Genomic DNA, 7,535 nt, shown 5'->3' on the forward strand with positions numbered 1-7,535 from the left:
ACAGGGACCGCGGTTCAATCCCCCAGCACCACATGCCAGCCAGCCCGCCCCCTGGTGGGCTGAGCTGGCCACACACACAGGAGTGACTTGGTTAGCATCAGCTTAGCCCCTGCCCAAGCCCGCTTCCTTCATCCACCACAGTTGTTGATCCTAAAGATAGATTCCCAAACCTGCCTTCACGGTGTGTTTCCTGGGGAGCGTGATCTAAGGTATTGTTTACAGACTTTCCATCATGGTGGTGAACCTAGTATACACATGCATGTGCGTGTGTGCATGCGCGCGCGCGCGCACACACACACACACACTTCTCTTTCTCTGATCCTCTCCATATAAGTATATTGCAATTTTCTGTTAAGTCAGTAGTCACTGTTTATATCACTATAACAATGAAATATCGCCCACTGCTGAGCCAAATAGCTTCCTATAAGAACCATTCCTTGACATAGAAATTGTGTTTGGCTTGGAAGCTTTTCATCAGCTTAATTTCTATGGCCTTCATTTTTTCCCTATGTGTCAATGGATCTGTGTCTTAATAAATTTTGTAAGTCTTATATAAATTCTCTAGCAATTTTTTTGCTTCTGAGATACTGTTCTCGTTAGCCTTCCTATAGCAGGGGCCTATCTCTCTGTTTGGATGCCACCCTGACAATTTCCTCTACCAGTCTTCTGTCACAGTCCCTATTTCACAAATCCCACCCATTTGCCTTTCTTGGTTAGCAGTTTGGTTTTGTGGAAATCAATTCTTTAGTAGCTTCTTTCAAGACATGATATAGGGGTGATACATTTTGAGAGTACATCTGTGTCTTTTATTTGTCACTCCTGTGTGACTGCTAGTTTGGCTGGGCATAAAATTCTGGCTGAAAACCACTTTTGGTTCATAGGTTTCTGTTTTTCTAGATTCAGAGTTGTCAGTAAAAAGACCAAAGAGACCAAAGAGCATTGTTCTGATTCTCTATCGAGTATAAATGTCTGAATCTCTCTCTCTCGTTTCTCTCTCTCTCTCTCTCTCTCTCTCTCTCTCTCTCTCTCTTGTTTCTGTCTCAGTCTCTGTCTCTCTGTAACACACACACACACACACATACACACACACACACTAAACTGGTTCATTGCTGGGCATGGTGGTGTACACCTGTAATCCCAGCACTCAGGTGGCAGAGGCAGGAGGATCATTGCAAGTTCAAGACCAACCTGGGCTACAAAATGAGTTCAAGGCCAGCCCAAACTTCATAGTAAGACCTTGTCTCAAAAAACAAAACCAAAGGAAAAAAAAAAGAAGAAAAGAAAAAAAGAATAAACTGTTCATTCATTTATTTGTATTTGAATCCTTTTATTCTTTTTCTTCTTCTGTTGATTACCATATTGTTGATTTTCAGGCATTTTTCTTTTTCTTTTCAGAGCTTCCTATTATTATGGAGATACTCCTCTCACATCTGTAGATATGAGCAATTTCTTCTGCTCTTTGCAAAATTCTAGTATTTTCATCATTGTGTGTCTCTTTCCATCTGAGCCTTTCTTAAAGTATTAGGTGGCCTTGGCAATTTTTGCCTTAAAATTTACAATGGATGTGTTCACTTAGCTCTGGTGCTCACTTTGGTCTTCGGCTGGTGCTCCAAGCTTGGTCAGGGAAAGAGCCAGAGCATCCTCCTGGGGGGCGGACAGACGCCGTGTGTGTGCTTCTGATGGCTGTTCTACCCGGCACGCGGGGGGTTTTCCGAACTGAGAAATCATTTCTTAATGGTACTGTGCTCAGTGGGCTTAAGAGAAATTATTTCTTCTCTTGTAAGTTCATTTGCATCTTCAGCAATGTTTGTTAAAGCATTTTCCCACTCTTGCTTTCCTCCAGCACTCTTTGTCCTTGTGGATTAATGTCCTCTTGGTTTTTGTGGGTTTGAGGAGGGGAAAATGCACATGTGCACACACTGTCATTTTAGGGAGAAGGTTCTGAATTATGGCTTATTTTCAAGCCATAATTTGCCATTTTGCAGGAACTTATAGGGAAACGAGAATCATTTTTAGCACAAGAATCTAGCCTCTCCATGAGGCGAGGGTTTTCATCCACTAAACTTGGGAAACAATGGTTGTCTCATTGTACAGAGTCAATAAAGGAGAATTCATACTTTTGAAACAGAAAAAAGGGGGAAGGTGGAGAAACATCACAGCTTTTAGTGGCACAGAGTCATAATTTCATTGTACAACTCTGCACAATTTTTATAATGTATTCTTAAATACACCTTTCTTTAAGGGGCCATTTTTAGTAAAGTAGATCACTTATGCAGAGATGTACATAGCATATTTGTACAGCACATATAAGCTCAGACAAGTCTTGACATCTATTATTTCTATGAGGTAAGTCTCCCTGGGGAGACACAGGCTATAAACTGAAAATGTCACTGTTTTGTGCAAATCTTATTCCAGAAATCAGAATGATCACACCAAGCCACTGTGCACACAAAGAAGACGAAAGCCCAAGCTCAGTATCCATACTGTGTCCAAGATAAATAAACAGGAAATAAGAAATTAAGCTATGTGGTGAATTAGAGCCTTTCTTTCAAAATTTTGCTCAAAATATTGCTGTGTTTTTATGTATAAGAAAAATGGGTGTAAGAGAAACTCATACCAGGGAACCAAAGAACATGGGATGTATGTGGGGCATTTAAATCATCTCATTGGCAGAGTTACTACTCTTCCTGACATAATGACTTCTATAAATTGTTGGAACTTCCAGCCTTGTAGTAATGATTTGGTAATAAGTCCAAATGCTTTGGGGCTTGAGAAAACACCACAACATCACACTGAATGTTAACTGTCATTATTTACTCCAGGCATTATTTCACTAAATAATGTCTTATAAAAAATAATTATCTGCATTTAAGTTGTAAAATGAAGGGGTGTTTTAGAGAAAGGCAGACTTCATACTACTTGTTACAGAAATTCAAGAATAATCTTAAAGGTAAAATTGGGAAGTTAGTATGCATGCTGTGATGAAGAGCATACCACCTCTCATTTCTGAGTTTTTGGGTTTATTATACATTTATTCAGTATTGTAGAAGACTGATCTGAGAACTCAGATAATATACACATATGGAAGTTTGAATATTTATAGTTAGAAATGCGCAGCTTCTTCCATACATACCAGCTAGCATACCTGAGTTACAGAATGTTCTCCTATTTTGCACAGGATCCAAGAATCACATATTTATGCAAAAAGGTCTTCTTTAGATGAAAAAAAAAAGTTAAGTAAACATCTCTTGCAAACAAAATAAAGTGTGTGTGCATGTGCTTCAGGTCTAAGGGGAAACAAGCAAGGCCCTCCTTCAGGGAAAAATGTAAGTGAATGGCAAAGACCTCAGAAATCAAAATAGATAATATCGTAATATAATATTTTAAAAACAAGATGTAAAAAAGTAAATCTATGTGGCACAATAAGTAAAGGTCATATTGTGTTTTGGACATGATCTTCAAATATAAAAAAGGACATTAGGTTAAAAAGTAAGGAGAGGGCTGGAGAGATGGCTCAGTGGTCTAGAGCACCTACTTGAAACAGGCTTGGCAAAGCACAGGGACCACGGTTCCAATCCCCCAGCACCACATGCCAGCCAGCCCCGCCCCCTGGTGAGCTGAGCTGGCCACACACACACACAATAAATAATAAAATGTAATAAATAAATAAAATAAATTTAAAAAAAAACTTTTTGAAAAAAAAAAAGTAAGGAGATATAAATAAATATGGACTTCAGTTAATAAAATCCATAATGAACAAACTATAAAAATCTTATTTTATTTTTGATATCAGGAGTCAAACTCAGTGCTTGCCAGGGAAGTGGTGCACCACAGAGCCACATTCTGGGCCTATGAAAATTTTAAATAAAGACAATCTTAACAATTTTTCCTTTTGTAAAATTGCTAATATGACTTGGCGTGTCACAGATATATGATCCCGTATCCATTTATCAATCTTTTCATTTCATTATATGGCTGAGAAATAAGCAAAAATGCAGCACATGATGGTGCAAAACACAAGTTATGCAATCCTCCCAATGCCTACTCTTATTTATCTAAATAGCTTATAAATTCTTAAGCTATGGGTCACATTCATCATACACAATAAATACTTTTTATTTTACTATATTTGTAATAATCCCTAAATTTTCTGTATTGTACATGAACTACCGTATAAATATTTTCTGAGGAGGGTGAAGCACTGAATTAGAAATAAAGAGCCCTGAACTCTGCTTCTCATTTTGCTACAGTCCCAGACAAGACACTGAACTGCGCTACAGCTCAGAGTTCTCATTTGTTAAATTGGTTGAAGTACATGATCTTTAAATTCCCATTATTCTTAAGAGTTTCTGGACTCATGATTTTTCAATTTAGTTTTTTCATCAACCACAATTAATTAGGAAAATCATATTAAACAAAACATTGCAAAATAAAACTAGAAAACAATTGGTGTACCCTGTTGTTTATTTTATGCCATCAAAAATTAAATTAGAAGAAGTATATTGTCATAGAATCTGCCATTTCTTAGTAGGCAAAAGTGTGGCTACAAATAAAAAATCTTAAGGGTTGAGATACTAACCACAGTAGTTGAAATGGACAGATACACTCCTAGCATCACAGATTTACACTTTCAATGAAATTTTCAAAAAAATGTAAAGCATATGTGAAAGGGAGTGTAACTGAAGGTGGAGAATAAACTTAATGTGAAAGGCCTTGACCTCAATGCCCCAAGCCCAGCAGAAATAAACAAACAAACAAGCAAACAAACAAAAAAACTGCTGTGCTTTTTTGTTGCTAAGTATTCCAGAAAACTTTTTGAAAGTGATTGCTCTGATATAAACATTTGTGTAGAGCCAAATAGATTGATAAAGTTTTCCTAAGGGAAAAAAATACTTCCATTTTAAAACTAGCAATAAGTATTAAAATATAATATTTACTATATAATCATTACATTATAATTAACTATAAGTGCTTTTCTAGAGAAAATCCTATAAAGTATTATAAGATGTTACAAGAGCAATGTTTCTACATCCCATCAAAAAGTTTCTGACTCATATTTGTCCTGTGATGACTTTTTTTTTTTTTTTTAGGGAAGGGTCTACAGGATGTTCAGGGTCTTACTACTAGTTCGGACTCATAGTGATCTGCCTGTGCTTAGCCTCCCAAGAGCTGGGATTACAGGCATGTACCACCATGCCCAGTCTCATTCATTGTCTCAGTGCACCCCGGAGGCGGGGCTGGCATGGCATGGGAATCAAACCCCTGGCTCCTGAGCCTGCTTGCAGGCGCTTTAATCGTCTGGCTATTTGGCTCACCCTTAGTGATGACATATTTGATAAAAAATAAATCCTCATTTCTGGATTCACAATGAAATAAAATAAATGGCAATGTGGCTCCTCTCACCCACTTCTAACAAACAAGTCATGACATTTTACGGGGTTGACAAAATAGTTCGTACTCAATCCTATGCTTCAGGTCCTGCAGAATACATGCATACAGACAACCCCTAGCACGCCATGGCTCGGCTTAAGGATTTTGGGGCTTTGTGATACTGGGAAAAGATACGCATTCAGAGGAAACCTTACTTTGAATTTTCTGTTTTGGTCCCTCCTAGGCTCGTGGTTTGTGGTCCATTCCCCTCTTATGATGCTGAGCAGTGACAACCACCTGACCTGCTGTCCCAGTCAGCTCTGTGATCACAAGGAGGAACAACTGACACTCTGCCATGGACTGTGTGGCCAGCATTTTCTGGATCCAGTAGCCAATAAATTACATGAGCTTCTCAATGCTTGATCATAAGGTACCTTGTGTTAGATGCTCTAGCCCAGCTGCAGGCTGAGTCCAGCACTCTCCACACACTTACCACAGGCTGTGACCTTCAGGAAGTTAGACCCGGCAGAGGCATCACTGACGCAAGATATTTTCAACTAATACTAAGTCAAGCAGCAGCACTAGTTTCTAGAAATAGAGCTACTAAGGTTGAAATTAAATAAAAAGGTTGAATCCAAAATTATTTTTAAATGAATTTTACTTCTCCTTAAATGGGACAAGTTCTAAAGAATTTTATTTGGAGAATTAAGAAATTATACACAGAATAAATTCAAAAGCACTTTTAAATGTATTATTCACTTTCCCCCCAAACAGGAAAAATGTCCTTTTCATACTGTGAGTTCACAGTAATTTATCTGTCAAATTATCTCCCTCCCTTCTTCAAACAGAAAGGTAAATGTATCTCTACCTATTTCTCAGAAAGGTTTTCCCAGGAATTCTGATGGAAGAGAAGACTATAGAAATTGTGAAGGCTGTAGATCAGTGTAGAAGTTCAGGCAAAGCCAGACACTCACAGACCGCACTGACATGCCTGACTACACTTACCTATATTCAGAGGACCTTGTGAGGGGTGACAGGTAATCACTAAAGTTCATCATTGTTTTCAATACCATCAAAAGAAATGACCTCCTCTGTGGGTGTTTCTATTGTCAATTGGGCAAGATACCTTAAAAAAAAAAAAAAAAAAAAAAAAAAAAAAGGAGGGCCAGTGGCAGGTAACTTATATTTAAAATATCAGCTTCTTAGTTTTGACTGATTCTGGCTCCAGTTTGGCTTATTTTTTTTAAATTTATGTATTTGGTACAGGATCTCCCTATACAGCTTGGACTCATAGTGATTCTCCTGTTTCAGCCTCCCCAGTGCTGGAACTACAGCTGTGTGTCACCATGCCCAGACTTGGTGGCCAGCTTAGCACAGGGCTGGCACAACATGTGGTACCTGGTATCAAACCTGGGTCTTTGAGCTTGCCAAGTAGGTGCTTAGACTGCTGAGCACTCTCCCTATCCCTGGCTTACTTAATTTGTTAATTTCTTTCATGTTGTATATTTTATTTCATTTTATTTATTATTATTTTTTTCTGGTGTGGTGATGGCAGCCAACGCGACCACCAACCCATCTCAGCTCTTGCTGCTAGAGCTGGTGGACAAATGTACAGGATCAAGAATTCACATTGTGATGAAGAGTGATAAGGAAGTTGTTGGCACCCTTTTAGGATTTGATGACTTTGTCAACATGGTGCTGGAAGATGTCACTGAGTTGAGATCACACCAGAAGGAAGAAGGATTACTAAATTAGATCAGATCTTACTAGATGGAAATAACATAACCATGCTAGTTCCTGGAGAAGGACCAGAAGTATGAGTGGATTTTCTTGTAGATTCCATTTTGTCTTATAATGGCACGAAAATAGATTTTGTTTTAACTTTTTATTGCTTAGATTCTATAAAGTAAAGTTTCCCATTAAAGGGAGATACTATGAAGATGTATACATATTTTTCTGGTTTCTCTTCAGATCATATAAATCTTTTGCCTTTTACTAAGTTAATCATGATTATCTTGGAAAAAAAGAAAAGGAATTTGTTTTTTGAAGACTAAAACATAAAGATGTTTTGGTTAATTGTTATTTTTTATGCTTCAGTAACCAGTGGAACAAAGCTTGTACTTTGCTACTTGCAAAAAAGTTACTATTTTTCATGCTATATATTT

The 7,535-nt window shown here is 37.8% G+C and overlaps 1 pseudogene; it reads left to right on the forward strand.

Moving 5' to 3' along the window:
- The first annotated feature begins 6,918 nt into the window (after nt 1–6,918).
- Nucleotides 6,919–7,190, forward strand: LOC101591497 (annotated as a pseudogene).
- The last annotated feature ends 345 nt before the right edge of the window (nt 7,191–7,535 follow it).

This window comes from Octodon degus, unplaced genomic scaffold (genome assembly GCF_000260255.1).
Source record: "Octodon degus isolate 3935 unplaced genomic scaffold, OctDeg1.0 scaffold00229, whole genome shotgun sequence".
Classification (NCBI taxonomy): domain Eukaryota; kingdom Metazoa; phylum Chordata; class Mammalia; order Rodentia; family Octodontidae; genus Octodon; species Octodon degus.